Here is a 24339-nt window from a genome sequence, read left to right as displayed (position 1 = left end):
CACACATTAGCAGTGTTATAACACGTACCCAAAAGTTATACAGTGAAGATATCGTGTTGAAATATTACTTTGGTAAAAGTGAAAGCCAACCATACAAATAGTTCTCTAGTAAAAGTCTCTGATATCAAATGTACTTAAGTATCAAAAGTACAAGTAAAAGCAAATTCTACTATATTTACACACATGCCTCCAGAATGTAGTGCAGCGGAAGTATAAAGTAGCAGAGAATGTACCTCAAACATTGTACTTAAGTATAGTACTTGAATAAATGTCCTTAGTTATGTTCCATCACTGCACACTAGAAGCAAATTACCCATTCTCCTGCACACACAAAAACTCTCACATGCACATTACTGATAATGAATAAAACATATCCTTAATCAGACTGTAAGAAATGTATGCATACATGCATTTATGATTATAAATGACCTAAAACTGTTTAAAGTGGGAAATGTGAGATTTTACTTCATCTGTCTTACATTTACGAGTGAATATTGTACAAATAAGTGCTTTTCTGTGACACTGACTGAAGTAGTGAAGCATACGCCATGAGTTCTTCACTTTCTCACTCATATCTTTCCCTGCCCTTATCTAGATAACAGCAAAGATATGAAATGCTGGAGGAACTAGCACAACATGTACCTGCCAAATGGGACATCTCTGCAAAAAGGCTTCTTTTTGAAGCTAGATTATTTTGCAACATGATCCACAGCCAAATCAAATCTCTGTTTTAAACGGTAAAGATAGACAAATGCTCTATCATAGGCCTTGTATTTCTCTGCACATTTATGGCTACATACTTTTATTATTTTGATATAGCATGTCAGTTGTTCCCCATTTTTCCACATATCTACAGCAAATTGCTACTCAGCGGACTGTGTGGATAACAATCACTGAAAAATCACAGAATTGATAAATACATTCCAAGCACCCTTTAAATCATCATCTGTAGTCGGTTTTATCGTCCTTTAACAGTCCAGTGAGATCAGCTGCAGGATCCAACTGCTAAATTAAACGTCTTGCGCATTGGCCAGCTGATGCTTTCGACTGATTAATCAGGCATGCACAATCTGACAGTATATAAGCAACAGAAGGCTCGACTAACTGGGATCATGTATGCCAAAGCACCCCTTTAATGGACATGACCATTTTGAAAATATTCCTGAACATCTATATTAATTTAGTCATCTCAAAAACAGCCTTAAAAGGTTTTTAACCTAATTCAATTCAAAAAAGTCTTGAATATGTTAGATTAGACATGTTTATGGCAGGATGTTAAAGTCATGTTCAAATTAATGAATATATTTGAGCAATTATAACCCTTCCTGTGGGCACCAGTACGTGGAGCCTGGTTTTTAAACAGATAATGATTATTGTCTTCATATAAGTCTTGGTAAAAGGAGTTATAGTTGATGACAAATACTGTACATTCATTTACATTTATGTTGTTTTAAACCATTCATTACATGTTTGCACACTGCTTGTAAATGCTAAATAGGGGACCTCAAGATCGAAGAAAAAGTCCTTTAAAAGATTAAGTTTAAAATGCCCTTTACTACTGCTCCAAGCTCTTCTGGAAAGGTTCCTGCTCTTTGCAGAACCCATAAGGCATTTTACCAATTGGAACGTTTTTTTAAGGATGGCATACCTGAATCGATTTCCAGGTCACAGAGAAATGAAAGGGCAGGGATGTATAAATAAACAGCTGGAAAGAACCCCAGATCACCCCGATGTCCTGGATTCAAATCCAGCTGGGGCCTTTGCTATGTGTGTCATCTCCTTGACTCTCTCTCATTTTTTCCAGTCGCTCTTCAGTTTCATCTCTCGTAAATGCAAAAACCTTACAGTATTACAGATATAAAGGTTTATGATTTCACTTATAAACTCGTAGACTACAATCCTTTGACTTGCATTATGGTAAAACATTCATTTTCAAATCTCCAATTTATCTTTTTCACAGTTCCATCTGTCTCCTCGAATCTCATGACTTCCTCTGAAGCCCTCTTCACCTCTAATACAATTCAGGATGCACGAAACAATGTGAAGAGGATTTTTTCTTGTATTTGAGTGGGCATTCCACCTCGGCAAAAACTGTTGTAATCAGGATGGTAAGGCCAATACAGCAAATTCACAAACAATTTGTATTATGCGGAGGAGGCATCAGAGTAGTTTAGGATTCATTTACCTTCAGACAGAAAAACAACATGAGGAAGGGGAATTTTCTACCTAACTTTTACATTACATGTGAACATGAGCTGACTCTCATTTTGCGTGGTGGAGTGGGTGGTGGTGTGGTTACAGCTTGGCGAGAAGGCTTCCAAGCCAGTGACCACTGTTCAAGACTGTGTTTCAAAAATTTTAAGTGCCAAACTACTGGATAGTTTCGATAAGGGACCATGTTGTTTCAACATTTGTAAGCGTGACACCACTGGATATCTTTAAGGAGACCTGAGGAATTTCCAGCCGTGTTTGTGCCGACAAAACCAGATATTTTAAGCTGAAACGTGATCTTTTCCTAACCCTAACCAAATTGTTTCAGTGCGTAAACCTATCCAGAACCTGTCTGTCACAACATAAAGTTTAGAATTGAACCTAAAGAAACGTAAAGTTACTACATAAAGACATTTATAAACATTTATTCTGGCGATTAGCTTCAAATTTTTACATTTCATCCTGAGGGGATGTGAATATCTGTACCAAACATCATGCAATCCATCCAGTAGTTGTTGAGATCTTTCATTGAAAAACACAACTTTCAATCTCATGGTGGCGCTGGGAAAGGTCAGAGGATCACTTAAGTTATTAGGGAAACGTCCTTTGGGCACAGCAAATCTTTGCACAACATTTTGTGGCACTCCATCCATTAGATGTGGACATATTTCAGACTCAGCAAAGTGGTTGACTGACCGACAGTCAGACATTGTCAGTGTTAGGCAAGTTACTTTCAAAATGCAATATATTACATATTACTAGTTACCTTCATTTTAAAGTAATATATTATGCTACAATATGACTGTCTGCTGGGGTAATAAATTACTTATTACACTACTTTTTAGTAAAAAAGGCCCAAATAATCTGTATAGAATAATTAAATAGCCAAGATCTTTTTAAATAAGGCAGACAACAGATCAAAGTCTGATACATTATGGGATAGGAATAAATATTTTTAATTGTAGGCTCAGTCATATGAAACACAATAGACCTATACCTTCTATAATGTAGTCTATAATGACATGACAAGACAAAAATCGCTTTTTTTATTATGCCTTTTTATTTTAGTCCACAGAACAAGGAATGCATGGGCATATGTGATTCAAGAATGTAAATTAAAGTGCACTCAGAGGATTAGGCTTCATCATTAGGCCTACCAAATACAGCTAATTTCAGTCACACAGAGGCTGAACAAAGACATTATAGGCTCGGCTATATTAAACACACAGAGCCTATATTAATGTGGTCATGTTGGTGTGGATGGATTCTTAAAAAAACAACAATAAACTCTTCACTTTGGTCAGTAACACAGATTGTGATGCACTGCGTGACATTACTGTAGTGATATATTACTGAAATATCATTAGTAACGCATTACATTACTCTATAAGTAATGTATTACTGTAACACTGGACATTGTCATCCCTGAGTGTCTACCCTCCCCAAAATAATAATCCCTTTTATGGAAAGAGTTAGAGGCACTGCTATTCATTATTTAAGTTGATTAAATTTTTAATTTTCTTACAAGGTAATTTATGTTATGTATCTAAATGGGAAATTACCACTACACTCTCGAGATGATGTAGAACAAGTCAACAATGCCTGATTGATCCATTAAATCCTCCAGTCCTGTGAGGCCACAGCCAAATTACTTCACAGACCAAAATCTTTGGTTTCCTCTTATGAGCTCTGCGTCACTCTAAACGGCTTTGACGAGATGAAAATGTGACGCCGGCGAAGCTGTTAACTATTACACCTCCTTTGTGAAAACTGCACACACACATAGACACACGCTCAAATACTTCTACCAACAGATCCTCTCCGTTGCTGCACCACCTGCCTCTCATCAACCCCCTCATCCAGCAGAATAAGATCACTGTTAATCCACTTGTCTCAGCCCATCGCGTACCAACAGCTCTCCCACTGCAGGGCTCAGCTGGTCCCCTAGGGCTCCCTGCAAGCCAAGAGTATAGAAAGGTGCTCACTGCCTACACATTCCCTTTATTTCTCTGCCTCCCTGACTTTCTTTTTCTCTCTGTTATACGTTGCCCTCTACTGTACTTGTATTGTTTTCTCTTATATAAAGGGCAAGGTTAGCGGACTTAGAATATTGTAATATTTGAAATATTGTACTCAACTACATTTTTCTCACCACAATAGTAACGAGTTCAGATTTTGTCACATTGCAGATGTCTGTGGCCCTGTTCAGACCTGCTATAAACATAAATCCTGAGTGATACGATTACAAGGGACAGCTCTAACTACAGGTGTGAACGCCCCCCTTGGAGGATGCATTTGAGATCAAATCACTCAGACCATATTTGATCACAATAGGTTACACACTGTCTGAGTTCCATTTGGTTCACTGTAATGCAAATTTCATGTTTGGGAACTCTTTCCAGTGTTAGCAGCAGATGTTTGGGAACACAACTGATCAAACCATTGAAGTAGCAACTGCAATATCTCCAGAATCCCTTAACAAATCCTGCACTTTTGAGAGTTGTTGAGTGAGGAGAAACTTAAATAACTTGGAAAGACAGCTACAGCTAAATCATTCACACCTTCTTGTTAATTCAGCATGTATACTTCACGTTAAAAGTGTGTCTTCTCTGGCAACATTTAACAGCTGTTTGAACCCGCTGTCAACTGATATCACGTTTACACTCAACTTGTTCAGAAGAGCAACATTTATTAATGGTAAACATGCCAAATTTGACAAATATAGGAAACGGTAACCAATGAAGGCTGCTTCTTTGTCAATTTTATGAGGTGTTGAGTCAGGAGGAGAAACTTTGAAACGCTCCCTATGACTTGTAAATTCTTAATTAGTTGGGCCTTTCTCGGAAATTCAGCAAATATTATGCATTCATTTCTTTCTTTGTGTAAAAAAACACTGTGTACATTTGTCCCAGTGATGTACATGTTTGTTTGCATACTGCATGTCGAGATGCATGCTAATGCCAAGCATGAACTGACGGATGTAGAGCTGACCACTTGTGATTGGATTACCCAGGATGGATGTTAATACCTACTAAAAAAGGTCTCTGGGTTGTTAGCGGTAGGCATGGGACAATTTTATATATAATTCCGATAATAATCATATCCTATCTTTAAAACTTTAAAATAAAAGCTAGAAGTGCACTAAAACATACTGGAATCATTATAACTTTACATTTTGTTTGGAAATAAATATTTTTATTGCGTCACAGACAGGACACACATCTTAAGAAAACATAAAACATAAACTCTTCCTGCAGAAATACAGGATAAATAAAAGGTGGTAATCTTATCTCCCTGTCGTTTTGTAGTTTGGAATGTGTAGTATTTAACTTTTTGTAGGGTGATACAAGCCATGGTGACAGGCTTCAACAAAATATATCAAGAAACCAGTCCTCTTGAAATCTGTTATAGTCCCATCCCTTGTTGGTTAGTTAGTTATTGTCTTAAGTAAAAGATCTGAGTACTTCTTCCTCCCCTGGAAATGTTCCTGTGTGTGTCCTATCCCGCTGTGTGGTTACTCAGTCTTGTGGCAGGAACAAAGGTATTATTTTTTTCATAGCTCCCTAAATGTTTCTCTGAGTAGCTCTAAATTGTGTTGTTAAGTCGATGGCGGCTCCTGATGGCGGGAGAGTTCACAGAGGTGGGGGAGTTATGGGAATTATCTTGGCCGCAAAGTCTTACAGAGGACCATCAGGAGAGATCAAGTACAGAGGAGGTAATTGAATTTGAGGTTTCAGCTAATGATTTTTCCAACAGCGGGACACCCCCCTTTCTCCTGGGCTTGCAGTGTCATGCATGGGCTGTACAGAGGCAAGCCCTAAATCAACCAATAATGACTTTGGGGAAGCTAAGTACCTCTTACTCTTTTAACAGGTGTGTTTAAATGTCACTTGTTATTCCATACATATAACGAGCTTTCCATTTTGTGTGCAGTCTTAAAGGCTTTGCAGAGCAGATGTTAAACTAGTTTCATTGCCTTTGGACAAGAGCATCATTGTTAAAAACCAATTAGGGGATAATGAATCTCAATAAGCTCAGGATACAATATTATATCCTCACATATGAATTCATTAGTTGTCTTATTTAGGTTCTTGTGTCTATAACTACCCAGGGAATTTGTTTAACCCCAATCCACTCACATCTTTATCAGTGTTTCCAGAGCTTGAAGTGTAACGTTCACTAATTACCTATGACCAGAGCAGTGAATAGTCTGTTTAATCTTTCCTGTCAGATGTCAGATATTGACATCTCAGCTTAAGGTTGGACAGTAGCTGCTTTTATATGGAGCCTAATATTCAGATGAGAATCAGTTTAAAAGACCAAACAGAATAAAAATGCTCCTTGCAGAGGGTTAGTTTTTTTCATAAACTGATCAAAATAAAAATTGTCCCACGTAAACCATATACCCTCATTATTATCCGGCTGCGTTCTTTCTGTGCATGCCCTCCATCTTGATATAAATGTGTAGTGACGTATGTTTCTCCACTTATCAAAGATGGCGACTTCTGAGGAAAACACTGTGCTGCATAGATGATACATATCCGTCTTCAGGATAGGGAGCTGATCAAACACATGCCAAAAGAGATAAAATATCCGATGAGGAAGAGGAATGCATGATGTAGCATCACAATTCGCTGTTTCAAGTAAACACCAGACCCTATTAGTCCCATTCCATGTAAACAGTTGACCCAAAATCTTCAATCAGAATTAGGAAATATTGTCTATATATCCATGTAAACATAGTAGCTTTAACATCTGTGAGACTTAGTCGATAGTAAAACATCTGATGACTATCTAAGTATCTTTAAAGTAGTGGAAGTATAAACTCTGTTAGACCTCATGCTGTTGTTTACCCCACACAGATTGACAACATTGAAGCTGCAGTTAAATTTTAAACCTGCACTTCAAGGCTGATTGATCTCCATTTGTAGTTCAGTCAGGAACAGAGACTTCTCCCCTTGGACGCCTCGTCTCCTCACCTCCATTGTTATCCTTTTATCCTTTTTTGCGTTGCTCCACATATTCCACATCTCACTTTCTGTCTTTTCTATCACCAAATCTTATTCCGGTATCTACCCTTTATTAAGTCATAATATATTTATTTCTCCTTCCAGCTTGGAAGCAGCTCTTATCACAAAATGAGTGGGTATCATAATTGCTCCTCTTATCCCACCTCAGCTCAGCCCACTGCTTGCACACACACTCACACAGATATACACACACAAGCAGTCGTCCTCCCTGGTGCTACGTTATAACCCATTTAGGTGCGACATCTTGTCGCTGCCCTTCAGCTGCACAGACTCGCCGCTAATGGCCACCAGGTTTTTCTCATTAGTTAATTATGTTTTGTGATAAGGTCCACAGCTTTGAGCTGTTAGCTGAATGGCTTTTAGGCTAATAGTAACTAATCATCTCTGCAAACAGACCTAAATTGGCCTTTTTTTGGACTTGTTGCTTTGTCACGGCCATCTATTACGCCTGGCTGCATCCTTCACAGACAAGCTGGTGTTTGTCTTGGGAAGCTCTTCTGCACCATCCCATTGCACTGTGACTGAGGTCAGAGGCCAGTAAAAAAAATAAAAAGTCTCCATCAGAGATAATGGTGGCGCCCACTGATCTATATGCAATCACACTCTTACCGGTGGCTGCCCAGTATAATTTTCCTCTCAGCTTGCTATTCTGGTCTTCCAGTTATGGAGGTGTAAGTGATTCACATATTTACAAGTTCAAAGGGAACACCTGCAGCAGCTTCAAACTGTCACATACATACACTGATTTGTTCCCTTCAGAATGCTTCCCTGGCACTGATTTGATCCATCGAGATCTGATCGACTTGTCCCATCCCATTGTCTGCATCTTTTGTACTGTCACAGTCAATTTATACTTCTTTGTTCGCTTTGGAACGACTGTGGCGTGAGTCATTACATGTCCATTGTTTGCGTCGCTGCACAAAAGCATTGGTTCCCAAAAAGGCTGCAACAATGATGGAGGGTGTCAAATGAATCATGCCTTCAGTGGCTACTCTCTCCATGCTTTTAAATATGGGCTGCAACCCAACTCTACATAGTCAGTATTGGATTGTCTTTCTAAACCCAAGGCTTCAGTGGCAAACAGATGTTGTCGGTGCTGGATTTTCCACTAGCGAACTCTTTCTTGATTTTTCTTTTGTCCCCAGTACACCATTTTTTCAGTGCACATTGAGCTATCTGCTCGGCTTTACTCTGCAGCACAATGATGCATTGAAATCGTGGTGTTGAAGCAATATTTAAAAAAAAAACTTAAGTCCAATTCAAACCTCTCGGGTCCATCTGCTGTTTCTTATAAAATAGTGTGAACACTTAAGAAGAGATTTTCTCTGTTCTCCGGTTTACCACTCATAGTTAATCATGCTACCTCATCATGGCTGCACCGTTAAGGCAGTCCAGGAACAGTAGCTCACACGACTCATCTCCAGACTGAACACTAAAAGACACCTCTTTCATATGCACAGCCCTTTACACATACATGGAGAGCTGTAAACACTTCCCATATGGCAGCATCCACACATTTGTCGGCCCGTCTGCGTTAGTTAAAAAAAAAAAATCGATTGCAGCCAGATCACTGCCAGTAAAAAGAGATTATGGAAATGTAGTGAGATTTATAACATTATTTCTGGAGAGAGTGCTGAGATTGTGAAATTCATACAGTGCTGTCACGTCCATGCCAAGTTGGTATCAGTCTCACATGTCAGAAAAGAAAAGGCCGACTTTACTTAGCCCTAAATAGATTACCTTCTTTTATAAATCATTGCATCAGAAGTGTGTGGATACTGCTGTCTTATCCGTTTGCCATTGTCAATGCTGGACCTAACTAATAAGTGTACCTGTAGGTTGCATAAAAACCCTGATGTAATTATACTCGCCAACAAAGGAAGCAACATAATTACTTTTTTAAATGAACCCCTAATTATATCAGTTTATTTTCATATAACATCAATTTCCTCTCAGCATCATATAGCACTGGTACTGCAGTGTTATAACGTTCCAGCTGCACACATTTAAAATATGCAGTTTTATGTCCTTATTTCAGCAACTTCCTCAAAACGACATTACGTGTGTTCAGGTGACAGAGCCTCTCTCAACTCAGAAGGAATTATCATAGGAGCAAAGGAGGATCTCAGGTGACCTTATTATGGAGTGACAAAGTCTGTATAGAGAAGTCAGGGTGGATGGATGGGTCAACAATATACAAAATACTTATATGGGAAACTTCTGTTTGTTTCCTGTTTCCTAAAAACATTCAGTGTTGGTTTTATTTAACCACGACTCCTTTACCACCTGTTTATTGTTGATCTAATCTGATATCATCCTGTGGTGTTGTTCCTGGAGTATTTGTAATGTTAGCTTTGAAACATGTGTTTAACATTGTGCAAAGGTGTATTCTAACCCTAAACATGTTTTCCTTAACCTAACCAATATTTTTTGTTGTCTAAACCTAACCAAGTATTTTTGTTGCCTAAACCTAATCAGTTATTTTAATTGCCTAAACCTAGCCAAGTATTTTAATTTGGCTAAATCTAACCAAGTATTTTTGTTGCCTAAACCTAACCAAGTATTTTTGTTGCCTAAACCTAACCAAGTATTGTTGTTGCCTAAACCGAACTAAACAGCGATGGAAACCGAAAAGAAAAGGGAAATAATTAGTGAACTTATTAATGAGTGAGTAGTATAATAATATTTTCAAACAGGATACAAACCCCAGTCTACTGAGTGAGACTCCTGTACTGTAATCAGCTACAACAGCGAAGAGAAACACTCTTTCGTTAGTTGAAGTGATGGTCCTGGAACAACATAAATGATGATGTTCTACAAACAAGAACAGCACGGCGATATCAGATAGACATTATTGTTGTAACCGTGATGAAGAGGGTCCCTCCCTTGGCCTTAATGAAGTGCTTGACCTGAAGCAGGACCATTTCCCTGTAACCTAATCAAGTGGTTTTGTGCCTAAACCTAACCAACCTTAACCGTAGTTTTGTCACATTTTCTATGTGTTGTTCTAAAGTGCATAGACCAATGATATATTTGGTCATTTGACTTGAAGAACTTTATAATGAAAACAACAAGTGACATTGTTTGTTGGTTTCCCACACGTTACTTTATTTACAAGAAGTGGAAGAATGGAAGAAGTCGTTTCAGTCAGATATGCACCTAATATTTGAGCTATTACATAACTCGAAAGTTACATAAGAACAAATATAGCCATGACACTTCACCACAGGTTAAACTGCAAAATAAAGTAGTGCTTTGATTCAACCATAAAAGACAGTGCACTTCCAGATTGCTCTGACCTCAAAATCCATCGAAGTAATGGTGCAATCTGGCGAAACAACAAGCAATTTATGAGGGTTCAAGCCCTTTTCCCCCACATCATCAAGACAACTCAGGGATATACCCGACCTCTAATGCTACGCTGAGGCTTTCACTGCTTTTACTGCTAAAGTGTTGTTGCATCACAGAAAAATGGCTCAGCTCTGTGTTCAACTCATCTCTGCTGTGATGTTTCATGTGAAGAGACCAGTGGGAGGACGTGTAAAAATGCATAGCAACAGACTTTTTCTCTCCTGTTCTCTCTCACACATGCTCACACAGGCACATTAACACACACACATGCACATGCGTAGACAAATAAATACACGCCTGCACTGATATTAGACAAATGTAACCCCCCAACACAAGGCTCTGTGGAATAATAATGGCCCCATATTAAAGATTACACCCTGAGGCAAGTGATGTAAATGGCATCACACAGCAGGAATTAGCCTCAGTTTGTGAATCCCCAGCAGCAGTCGAGACAGAACATGCGCTGCTGCCAGCCCAGCTGCACTGCTCGCACAGGTCATCAGCTCGGTCTGAAAACTGATCCTCACTTTGTGCATGTGGGTGTGTTGGCATTTCAGACTCATACCCCTTTCACACTGTGCATAACGCACTAACACCCACTAACATCTGGCATTTGTCTTCATAAAGAGCGGGGAAAGACTACAATAAGCATTTATCCCCATTGTTGTAGCTGCGGGTATTTAATGGCTCTGAGCGACAGTGATGGAGACATGACACACGGATGGACACTCTCATTTTCACCCCTTTCCCAATGCGATGCTGTGACACCTGTTGAGGTTCTGGACTTTGGCACATAAATACTTTCCCATCCATGTCCGTTCCAGCAGTGCTTGAACACCGTTCACTAGGGGTTGAGTTAAAAAGAGACTGATTAAGATTAAGAAAAGTAACCACCATAACCATCTCTGGCCTCCATGCTGCTTTCTGCTGTAGCCTGTTTTACACCCATCCGTGAAGTTGGCACACTAGACAAAAACAACAGAAAGGCAAACTCTCCCAGTGGCCATACACCATATTATCACAGCGGCCATATTTCTCTGACATCACACTCAGGGTGGGAAGCATCCCCTCAGGAAGAGCACCAGGCTTTGATGCCAACTTTTTGTAGTGGCCAAAGAGTGTAATTACAACGTCACGTGAACTTACTGGAGCCTAAAGATAATTTTCCTCAGAGGCAGCTGTAAAGCAGTGGATACCAGCGAAATGACTCCTTTCACTATCAGATTGTGAGCCATTCTGTCTAAATTTAAAAAAAATTGGAACGCCTAGAGGAACCGCAAGATCATTTAATCTCTATTCAAGTTAGCTCTGCGCTAAACTGGAAGTTAGCTGGCTCAGTTGGTGGAGGTCTCTAGTGCGCACGCTCAGTGGGCTCCACAACGCAGAAGATCTGGGAAGTCAAGATGTCTTTGGCTTCATGCGCCACTGAGCAGCTTTCATAGAAATTAGTGGGGCACCATTTCTGATGCTTTATCCAGATTTTAAATGTTAGATCCATGGTGGGAAGCAAATGTGGCTGACAAGCCATTATCATTTCACTGCAACTGAGAAGATGATGAATAGTGAAAATCCATTCAACCAGCATTCAACCAATTCCTAGGTAAGATTACTGTTTCATAGTTTACACAATACGAGAGAAAAGGCGTAAATTAATTCTGAAATATCAACACACATCTTGGATAAATTGTGGATGTATTCAAATGGTAATGTTAGCTCAGAAGTAGTTGAATGCTAACATTAGCTAATGGGCTATCAAATGTGTTGTTTAGCTTGAAATGTGTCCATCCAGATTTTCACTATCCATCATTTTTTTCAGTTTCTGATCAATGGGGAAGTGGAAAATGTTTTATATTCCCCATGGCTAAATGATTAGCTGAACACAGCTGCATGATATTATCTCAGCATTCCAACTTCCCGACCTGAGAGTGACTTCAGAGGAAAATGGCCGCTGTGTGTGAATATCAATCGCCTATTTTTAACAGGTTTGCCCACATTTAAAAAAAACCCTGCATGTAAGCGCTCTACAGCCACTCCTCAGCCATCGCACCTGATGACACCTTTCTGTCAGAACAGATCATTTATTGTAAAATTACAATAAAGACGGGGGGCTCATGAACACAGGCGGTATCCGTTTCTTGCTGAGACTCAGGATGGTGCCTGTGCAGCGGTGTAGAGTGCGCTTCGCCTGTTGAAACCCTGCAATTCTATTTCAGGCCATCCCACACACAGTGGGAGAGGAGCAGAAATGTGTCACCCTTTAATTACAGCTTTTCAGGTCCTTGTGAAATTTTGTGCATCTGTAGGTAAGAGAGTCCTACTTTGGATTTCAGGAACACACCTCCAGCAATTAGCACATCAGGGACGTGAACTGCAGATTGCGTGTGCATGTGTGTGTGTGTGGTCGGGTCTCTATGTGCTTTAATTTGTTTGATTAAAGCATTTTGGTTTATTCGCCTGTACTTTTGGGATCCGCAGCTTCGGCACATGAAAATTATGTCCTTCCAGCTTCTGATGACAACAAGGCGTGAGTAATGCGGATGGCCAATTGGAGTGTGTGCTATGTTCCCAATTATATCACCACCAAGTATTGTCACCCACTCTGAGCTTTTCTCAGTCTGTTCTGCCAGCTGAACTGTGGAGCCGTATTCCTAAAGGGTCAACCCCTTTCAATTAATTTCTTGTTAGTCTTGATCCAAATAAGCTGCAGTAAGAATTTAATCCTCATAACTGGATTATGAGCTGATTAGCGCAACAAGAGAGCTGTTTGTTGTTGAAATGAAGGGTTACACAACTCTGGATTTGATGCCGTATTGACAAGCAGATCAGAACCCGATCAGTTAATGAACGGCTCTGTCATTAGACTCAGAACCATGTTAATTTCTAGCTGCTAGCAGGAGACCAGATCTGACGGCGATTTTGGCTCTTTCTATGAGTGTCCTTGATAATGATTTTCCACGCAGACCTCAGAGAGCCATTGAACACACGAACACACACACGAACACACACATACACACACCTCCCCCTCTGCGCGCATTAAGATTAAGAAACAAGATGGAGGAATGAAGGACGCCGAACTTGCTTGAAAGATCGCTTTAAAAAGAATTTCCAATCCTTCCTCTCAGTGATAACTTCTTCTCTATCTCCCAAACACACCAACACACACACACACACACACACACACTCAGACACACACAAACTACTCTGTCATCTCGTGCATCTGTATTCCTACATTTAGATAAACGAATAACACATTTCCTGTGGAGCCTCTTGCTCGGTTGCCGTGCTGTTATTGAGTTTTTCCCTTTCATTACACGGGCGCATATCAGAGTTGGGGCGAGGGTGACTGTATTTACTCAACCAGCCTGACTCCATGGCGACCAACTCCCGTGCCATTATCCTGTGTAGAAGGTTACTCTGGCACACTCCCTCCCTGCTGCGTGTAATAATTCCCCTCATCATCAGGGGGCAGGCTGGGTGTGAGGAGGCAGCCTTTCGTGTATGTGAGTCTATAACCCTTTATTATTAATGACAGATTGCTGTGAGTTCAACAGGGGAGGGGAGAGAGGCCAAGGGTTGACATTTTGGGCTGTTGTAAGTCCAGTCGGGAGGCTCACACAACAGCGTTAGTGGAGCAGTAGGTCACTGTTTCAGTCCTGGACAAGGTGCTTTGTTGTGCCACTGTGAATCTGTGATAAACACATTTAAATATTTGTGAAAAGAACATAACATTTTAACAGGAATATTTTTTTTTTTTTACCTCAAGATTTGTCACATTTCTGTTTGTGTCCTGGAGTGTTACAGAACACACTCAGCCCAGAAATGTCGATCATAACTGCACTCGCGGAGGCAGTTGAAAGCATCAGGAAACTAATCGAGGTGAAGAGAAGGAAGCCAGATTTCATCCATCTGTTGTCCTGTAAAATTGATTATATCAGTCGATTATGTAAGTGAGGAACGAGATGAGCCAGCAAATTAGTTTCACAGTGCAGGGATGGGAGTATCAACAATATCAGTTGATGAAAAAGAAGCGTATCGGTTTAACAACCCCGTCTTTGTTTTGTAAAAGCAGAACTATAATGTGCTGAACATCCAAATCCTCTTGTTCCACTTCAAAACAACTCCAAGGTTTTGTTTTTTTTTTGTTGCAGTGAAAGTCTTAGGTGGATAATCACCATGAGAAGAGCTCGTAGAATGATAAAAATATTTGTGACACAAGACTGAAAGAGCGTAGGGAGAAGCAGGTCTAAACTAGGAAGATAACAACTTTAAAGCAACATTATGTAACTTTTTTACCCTAAAATAACAGCTTCACATGATACAGTGGCTTGTAATAGGGTGAATGGTGTCTCCGCACATCTATTACTTGTTTCTGCTGGGTGGGATCACAGCGTTACATACACGTTTACTTCAAGAAACAGTTTTCAGACATTACATTGTTATAACAATAATGAGTTTTATTTGTAGTTAGCACCTACATCACATCTAGCAAATTGTTACAGGCCTGCGATTTTTAATCACGACAGTGGTGTTGCACTGTGGGGGGCGCCAAATCGCAAAAAAATGTCAATTTCTACATAATGTTGCTTTAAGAAACAAATATTGGAGAAGGTAAGCCTCTTAATCATCTGTTCTGTATTGTGTTTTTTTTAATATACTCTCAGTTTTGGATTTTGACTCATCTCTTGGTATCTGTGGAAAGTTTTATTGTCTAGCAGTATCTGTTAAATAACTGAATAAATGAATGGGGCCTGGCTAAAGACACATGGGAAAATAAGTGACGAGATACCAAACGTCCACTTGCTCAGTCTTTTTATTCACCGAAAACATTTGCATTTCAATTTTCTCAATGATCGACCTTTATGTACATTATGTATTTGTCTGTTCGCAGTCTCCCAGAGGAATATTATTGAATTGTTTTGCAGAGGGTGCCTGAAGGCAAACTAATCCTCTTCTTTAACATAAGGAGCATAAAGACAGAGGAAGTAGAAAATGCATTTGTTAAAACTCTCCACTGTGCTCTGGCTTTGGAAGTGGTAAATTGCTGCCATTATCAGCAGCGAGGAGCGAACATACAATTTTGAATGTGCTGCATCTGATTTCAGTTTCATACATATAGTGAACAGGGGTTAGTATTTTAACAGTATTCACAAATCCTGCACGGTTGTTTGTTGCCACATTAGTGCAGTCCACAACAGACAAAGGATGATTAATCGCTGTGTGTTGGAATCATAATTCCACACAGTGTTTGTTTACACTGAAATAATTGCCTACATACAGCAACGAGATTAGCTGACAACCAAGAACCTGTTGAGATGATTAGTATCCTCTTTTGTTCGGCTTTTGTGTGTTAAAGGGGACGCAGGAGTGAGCATGTTCAATTTAAAACTCAACACCAGTCTTTTTAATTGAAGCCTCTAATGTTTAGTCCAATTTAATGATTGGATTCAAAGCACTAGTTGATCTTGTTGGTATGAAATGACCGTGACTGCTTTCTCTCCATTTTTGTGTTGTTCTAAAGGGAGAATCTGTAAATATACAGAACCTGGTAATTTACCAACCAGTTGACTGCAGACATACTGTGTAGTGGTCATAGATAAGGGGATTAAAAGTCGGATTTGTGTTATTATCGCTGTCACAGAGAGTCCTTAGATTTTGACTGGTTTTGACTGTGAAGAGTTAACAGAGCCTTGGTCAGGCTCTGTGCTTCATCCGAGCACCTCCTCTCATGTCAGCTTTTACATAAATAAGAGCTTTTTCTCTCCATCACTCCCTCTCCTTCTCTTTCTCTCATGCACACCCACACAGAGCCTGTCAGAGGCACATGAGGATGGGAGGAGGAAGGAGGGAGGTGGGTGAGGCATGACACGTGAAAAAGGAAAAGCGATGCTCTTAGCACTGCGTCTACAGCCCTCTATCTATTGTTTCTCGATGTTTTTTTTCTCTCTCTCCTTCTGTCTCCAGATAGCGTATGTATTCAGGACTATTTTCTCTCGCTGAAATCGGAGCTGTTGTGAATTTTACACGCAAAGCCTCTTCTCTTTGTTCTGAAAATTACCCAATTACCCAAGATCTTCTCTCCTCTGGCTCAGAGATGTTGATTAATCTCAGTTAATTTATGTGTAAATTAAGACACTGCTAATTGGATCTAACTGAAAGAGATGCAAATCATGGAGAAAAAAAAATACATTCAGATTCAGCGATGGTTTGTGATGCGTAAAACACGCTATGCCCACAGGCATACAGTACATCGTCCATTATATAACTGTACCATAGTGTGTGAGAAGAAGAACACTGAAAGATTAATGTCTCCCAAGGACATGAAAACATATATCAGGTGTCTTTCTGTTTGTACTTTATTGCAAAATCGATAAAATCACACAATTTTTCAGACACTATAGTAAATGGGTGGTGTTCAAGACTTTGCACACCAATCGGTTGCCACGGCAACTTGCAGAGTTTTTTCCAACTGACCTACAGGTACAGTTTGGATGATATCTCCTCCGTATACTAGTCCCTGTACCTGGTTAAAGTAATGATCCGTGTCGAATAATTACAAACTCTGTATTCCCAAACGAAACCCGTGTTTTGACTGTGGTTTTTTGACGACAGTTATCTCAAAGTGAGATTCTCTGCAAGCAGATTATATGTTCATTGCCTCATAAAAGAAAAAAAGCATTCTCTCCGTTTGAAATTTGTTGTTTTTAGTTTAAAAAAGTAGATATAATGTGGCTGTTTTGACACTGATCAACAGATACATACCTTTAATATTGACGTGAAAATAGATCTCTGCAAGGTGATCTTAATGAGTTACAGATATAAAATACAAAATAAATGTTTCATCTCCTTTAATAGGACGTGCTGTAATCATCACTGGTGCAGCACATTGATTTTAGCAGCAACATAATTCTTGGAGTTTGGGGCCCTGTCCAGTGTCGACACGTACACAGCCGTTTCTTAAACCCTTTGCTTTTTTTCAGTGTATTTTTGGCCTTTCATACACATTTAAATGGCATTCTAGGTCACAGAAAACAGACCTTCAGGGAAAACTCCTTCTCCACTTGAGATTCAGAAACTCGGGCAGAAACAGAGATATTTGGAAACGATGACGCAGACGCCCACGTTCGCTTCCTAATTAGGTCTTATCAGTGTATGTAGCATCACGGGCAAATGTGAACTCCGGTGATACTGTTGAGTATTTGAGGTGGTAGGCCTAAATTGACGGAATGGATGTTTTTGCCAGAACTGAAGAAGCCTCTTGGGTGAGAGGTGAAACGTCTTCAAGTAGCTGAAACAAGTCCGGTTGCCTACGATACAGCACTTAAAATTACCATGACCTGGATGACTGAGAACCTTCATCAACATGTCATATTTTTAAAAAGACATGAACAGAAATTGAAAATACAATGGTGGAAAAGCACTGTTAACAATTTTGAATAGAAAATATCATTATCCAGGAGGATTCTGTGAGGAGCAGGCCCATTTTACTGCCTCTTCATTGTTGCTGTTTTTAAGAGAAATGATGTGTTGCCACGGTACCGGACTCGTTCCTGTAACATATATAAAGAAAGCAGAAGTAATTTAGGTAAAGAATAAGTAAAAGTAAGTCTTAAAATTTTCCCCTCCCCTCTTTTTCAGCATATGATATGCGTTTACAGGTCAGTACAGATGGAGATTATTTCTGAAAAGGAAGATCAAACTTTTGGTGAGTCAGTATTGTGTCAAAACATAAAACAGCTCAGGGGATGGATAAATTACTGAGCATTACTTTTAATACACAGAAATCAATCATCAAGAAAATTGAAATCTACCTGGAGCAGAATGTGTAACCATGACACTGGTGATGGAGGCCACCAAGAGACCTATAACAACTCTGAAGAGGCTCCAGACTGAATACAGTTAATTGGGTCAAAGCCACTCTCACTTTGACATTAAAGGGTCTTTTCTGTTCACCACTGACAAAAAAGGCACATTAAGTCTACCTTGTAAGACAATTTAACATTATAACGCATTATTATATAGTGTATTATTGCATTATTTATTGGCATGGAAACCAGATGTTTACATTACTAAAGCAGGTGTGAAAAAGTGTGACTAGAAAAAGGCATACAGAGAAGTAAAATTGTAACTTCAAATAAAATGAATGTGGACTCGCAGTGAAAAAAATACATATAAAAATTCACTGCACACTAATACTTATTTTAACATACAGTGAAGACTTGTGTCTGCTCAGTTCCGACAACATTCGTATTTTACTGTAATAATTCTGATGCAATTATTCATGCCTCCAGTGTGACCCCACAGAGAGAGTTTATCATTCGTCCACACATCACCATCGCAATTTGAAAAAGACACTTGAAGTCATCAAAGGCGAGATGATTTCTTCCTCCAAATGTTGAATATTTCTGAGCTATTCAGTGAATGTGAGCCACAAAGAGGCACGGGAATAATTGATGATAATTAGGATGTCATTGCGGTCTAAAGGTCAAATACTGAATAAGAACTGGGGGAAAGTCCAGACAGATTTTTGTAATGATTGTAGACTACATGTTCAGCGGAAGGTCAGCAGCTTTTCTTTTTCCCAGCCTTTAACTCTTCCTGGTGATTTCACTGATTAGTTCCTCCTATCTGGTTGAAAGTGTATTGATTGGAGGACGAGCAATCTCTCGGTCCTGGCTGTATCTGCTGTAGACCTTTTCACACTGTTAATTACATGATCCTAATCCTGTCACAGCTGTTCACAGATACACCAAACCATCTCTGAATGCACCTTTGGTGGGCTTTTTCAACATCTCACATTTAGAAAGTGAATGATCAACATCAACACAGCACAATGTTCTATAATCAGCTCATATCAAATAATACTACCATGGATTAAAGGGAAATAACTAATTGTTCTACATGATTTACTGTAATTATCTATAATCAATCATCAGTCATCACAGTTCAGCTCAAAACATGTTAATGCAGCTGCAATTAGCAACGGGTTAACGTCCAGGATAGCAAACAAATCACAAAATAAACTCTTCTTCTTTCCAAATGTATTACCGCTTCTTTCTGAAGCATGAATTACCCGAAAGCGTGCCTCCTCCAGGAAACAGAAGTTCACAACTCGCTTCTCCTCTCTCCTTGTGTTGCTGGGGAAGAACAGAGGAGTGTGTTATGACTAACCAGTCAAGTGTGTATTACGTCAAAAAGTCACACACTCATCAGCAGCCTTCTGTACCAGCTGAATGTGCATTCAGTCAAAAAGTTGGGGTGTAAAGATGACGACTCACTACATTGAAACTGTTTGACACCAAGGCTGTGTCTTTGTTTGAGAATGCACAGTAGAGACTTGGAGTACATCTTAATAAGTGGGGTGTGAAGGGACCATTAATCGAAGCACTGGTGCAACACAGTGACGCTGTCATTCCCTCCATCTAACAATGTGTACATGCAATATGAATGTCACATGCTTCACCAGGGTTTTTACTAATACTGGGCTGAGAGAAAAGGATTAGTCTAACTTATTTTTCGACAACAACCAATTGGCTACTTGATTGTTCACATATTACACATGATATAAAACCTGGCTTAGTGAGAAGAAGATAGTGGACTCCTGCACACTGTCTACAGACACAGCAGACATTTTAACTCTAACTCACAACATTAATCATGGCTCTGTTTCATTTAGGTGCCCCGGTAAGCCATGTAATTCGTTACACCTGTGGTTTTTCCATGGTATGACGTGTCAAAATGTCTCCTGTGAAAAGGGCCAATTAGAAATGTCACATTTTAGTTACAGGCCTTCATTAAACTTGATTTACCTGGAGTTAGAGGGTGAGATCATCTCTGTGGTCAGGAGCAGAAATAAACCCACCTTGCTCGGCCAACATCTGTCGTAAGTACACGTTTTAATCTTCTGTGTTTTAACACTTGTTAACATAGAAAACAAGACACTGTAGCTTAACGAGCAGTTTGAATACAGAGCGGAGCCATTTCTAAATGAACAACAGCTGCGCCAGTGGACATGAGCAGCCTCTTCAAAGTCCTGTCATAGTGAATTTGCCAGCTTTGTACACTTGCATATATCTGAACAAAACTGAGTTGATATTTGTGTAGTTTGTGGCTGGCTTGTTAGCTTACAGGATACAACATGTAAATAAGGCAATTTTGGAGCCGAAGTAGATCTCCTATTTTGAAAGAAGCTAGCTGTGTTTCCCCAAGCGTTCAGTTTTAGCCAAAATAAACCCAGCCTGTCTCTCTTCTGACACCGTCCAGACACAGAAACAATCATTAAAAACAGTGCTTTTTTAGATCTAATTTTGAACTGAACTGAGTAGTATGAACCAGCAGCAGCAGACTGAACTGAAGACAGTAAAAAAGCAGTAATATGATAACATAGCTTAACGAGAATGGCACTCAGTAAAGTGCATACCTCCGCCAAAGCCCCTTTTAATTAAATCAAGCCTAATCCAATATCAAATAAAACATATTGAAATCCGCTAAATCCCGATTTTTATTTGGATCCACATCAAGTTGTACTCACTCATAGATACCAGCCACCAAAATATGTTTTTTTTTTCATCAATATCCATGAATTATTTCCTAAAATATAAAAAAAAATGTTTTAAAAATAGATAAAATAAAATAAAATAATGCCCTGTTTCGCAACGTTAAAGAAAGTGAGTAAAACTTCCTGGATATGTCCTTTTATCCAGATGCGACCAAAAGTTAATGGGGTCTTTCCTGGGCCAAGACCCATCCTCCATCCAAGTTTCATGGAAATCTGCTCTTCAGTTTTTGTGTAATTCTGCTGACAAACAAACACGGGTAAAAATGAATAACAGCAATTTAGTTAATGACCAGTCTTTATGATTAAGCTTAACTAACCAGCTGCTGGCTGTGTCACTGTATTTAATGTACAGGTGTGACGTGCCAGATGGTTTGACATGCAGAACCATCTGGAAAGGTGCTGCTAGAAGCTGTTTGGAAATAGGGCAGGCCCTTTCAAGAAATACTTGGCAGGTGATTGGATTGACCATCTGCCAATCACCATATATCAATCAGAAGAAGTAGTGCCACCAGCAGAGTCAGTTTGTAAATCAGACTCTTACCAAAGCCAGTCAAGAGGAGAACGAAAACATCCCTTCCATCGAGAACAGCCTTCAGTGACGTTCTTTGCTCTCATTTTAATGAAATATACTCTCCAGTTCTGATTTAACTGACGCAATAGCAGCTACGCTAATCTCTCGAGGAGCTGCAATCGTTGCTTTCAAACAAACAGTTGCTCCCCTTGCCGGTTGTCACATCTTGTCAAACTACAGTCGTAGCTGTCAGTAGTTCCTCGTAGGATGCTGATTGGTTCAACTGCTGTGTGTTCGGCCACAGGAGCATAGCTTGAAGTCTGGCGAGATTGATTTGCGAGATCACAGGATCACGTATCCGTCTGCTTCACAAGGTAAGTGAGTGGTATCAATCATCTCGTGTAGCTCTCGGCAAGAAGGGGAATAAGGGTAATCCCCAAAATGTCAAAGTATTTCTGAGGAGAATACAAATCAGCAAAATGATTCATAATTTCCATATCAGTATTCTCATGTTACAAGCATAATTACTAAATTATTTAATAAACATTATATTTTGTTTCAGTGTTCGTTCTCGAGCAGCTCACTGATCTGATGTCATATCGCCAGCATAAGAACTGACGTCTACCTGGTGCAACAGGCTGCAGGTTTTTCAGCAGGCCCACTCTCTCTCACCCAGCCTCCATACACTAATGAAGAACAGCCTCAGGCCAGGCTAGAGGCTCAAGGTTACATACCTGTAATCTCTCTTCACAAAGAAATCAGCAGCACCCATCTTAGAGAGATAAACAGTACTCAGCTCTGCTTGGATGGAGGCTGACTCACTGGCTCAGTCTGTGGAAATGTCTGCTGTTCCTTGGCCACTGCTTAAGCTCTGTTTTTCTCTGATTTCTGGTCTCTGGGAAATGGTGTTGCTCTCTAAAACTGCCTGAAAGGACCCGTCTGATGGTTTGGTAGAAAATCATTTTGGATGAGAAATGTCAGGGCCGGTTCACAGTATCTCTCTGACCATCATGCTGTTGTTTTTGTCAGCTCTGACCTTGATACATGACCTACAGATAGAGAAAGAACCAGCTCATCTGATGTCTCACTATTCTGTGCTGGCGTGTTTACACTGATCACATTATACTCTGTGATTACATTACAGCAACCTCAGCAAGTTCAATAATCACCATGGGTTTTTCAGATTAAGTTCTGACATTGTTAGAAAACCACGTTTGTTTCCTTCCACTTCAAACTAACTGACTCTAATATCTTTCCACTCATCAGCTTTCAACATAACAAGCCATTAGATGTAAACAGAACTCGTTCTTGCTCTCGTTGCTGGCTCACTAGATATTCGAGTTGCCTGTAAAATGAGTTTGCATTTCATTTTCATACTTTAGTGGTGGAGGCGATACCTAGTGCTGTTAATTATTCATGTGTCAGTAATGCGTGCAGCTGTTCCCATCTCAGACGGGAAGAAGGAGGAGAAGACTAAATTGATCTCTAATCCATACTTTCAAATAAGGCAATGAATACAAAATGCAGCAGTATCTGTTGGTAATGATGTCTTGGGACTGCATTGTTAGTGCGATATTATGTAGGGCTACATCTCTTTTATTTAATCTATATATAGTTATATGAATGCACTTCAAAGATCTGACAATGTCGGTACATCAGCCGTTCTACCACTTTGATCCGGAGTGAAATATCTCGACTGCTATTTGATGGACGTTCGTGGTGTCCAGAGGATTAATCCTATTAACTGAAGGGCACCTTGACATTTACTCTAGTGCCACCAGGATGTTATTTGACAAATGTCAAGTTGTTTCGTCCAGTCATGGACGGAACAACAGCCTCTGAGAAGATGGAGGTGTCACCAGTTTGATGGCGGTGCCGAGGTGGTTTTCTTGCCGGGTTTGTCAGCAAAAGTACAAGCTAACTGTCTGACTGCAACTACATTAGCAGCAGGTACCAGTTACTTAAGCAACAAAGCTGCCAATCAGTGTCAATCCATCAGAAATCTTATATACCCACGGGGCTGTAACTGACCTCCATCATTTCCAGAGAGTGTCTACAGCCCCTGGTCTGAAGGATAGATTTATGTAGAAGCACTAGATACCAGACAGAACGATGGCGCCCATTCAAACCAGTGAGAATTGCTCACCTAGCGTATACGCCAAAAAAAGTTTTCTGGCTTTCCTTTCTGGTTATGTGCCCATTGAATATGGGCAGTAGAGTTTCTCCCGCTGACCCAGCCCTTGAGTTTTCAATCACTTTTCTCTGCTTGATGAAAGTTTTACAAATATAAAACCTCCTGGATCAAAAATACATAATAGAAAGAGTCATAAGCAACCGTGTTTGCAGTTCATTGGTGTTCTGTCAACAGCTTCACACACATCTCTTTTATAAAGGCGGTCTATGGGAAAAATGTTTTGTTTTTTTTAACACCAAGACCATTGATGTTTCTTTCTCCTGTGAATATGTGAGAGCGAGAAGGAAAAGTATGGTTCACAACACTAATTTTTTCTATAGCCTCCTTCAGTGCGCATGATGTTTACCACTGCAGAATCTAAATCTGCACACCACACCTATAGCCTTGAATACTAATAAGAAGACTACTAAGACTTTGCGGTCTCTAAGATTTTTTATGTTTCTCAATCTCTTACCATCTCTCTTTTTTCACCTGACTCTTCCTTTCC

Source organism: Pagrus major, chromosome 7 (assembly GCF_040436345.1).
Source record: "Pagrus major chromosome 7, Pma_NU_1.0".
Lineage (NCBI taxonomy): Eukaryota > Metazoa > Chordata > Actinopteri > Spariformes > Sparidae > Pagrus > Pagrus major.
Note: the sequence above shows the minus strand (reverse complement) of the source record.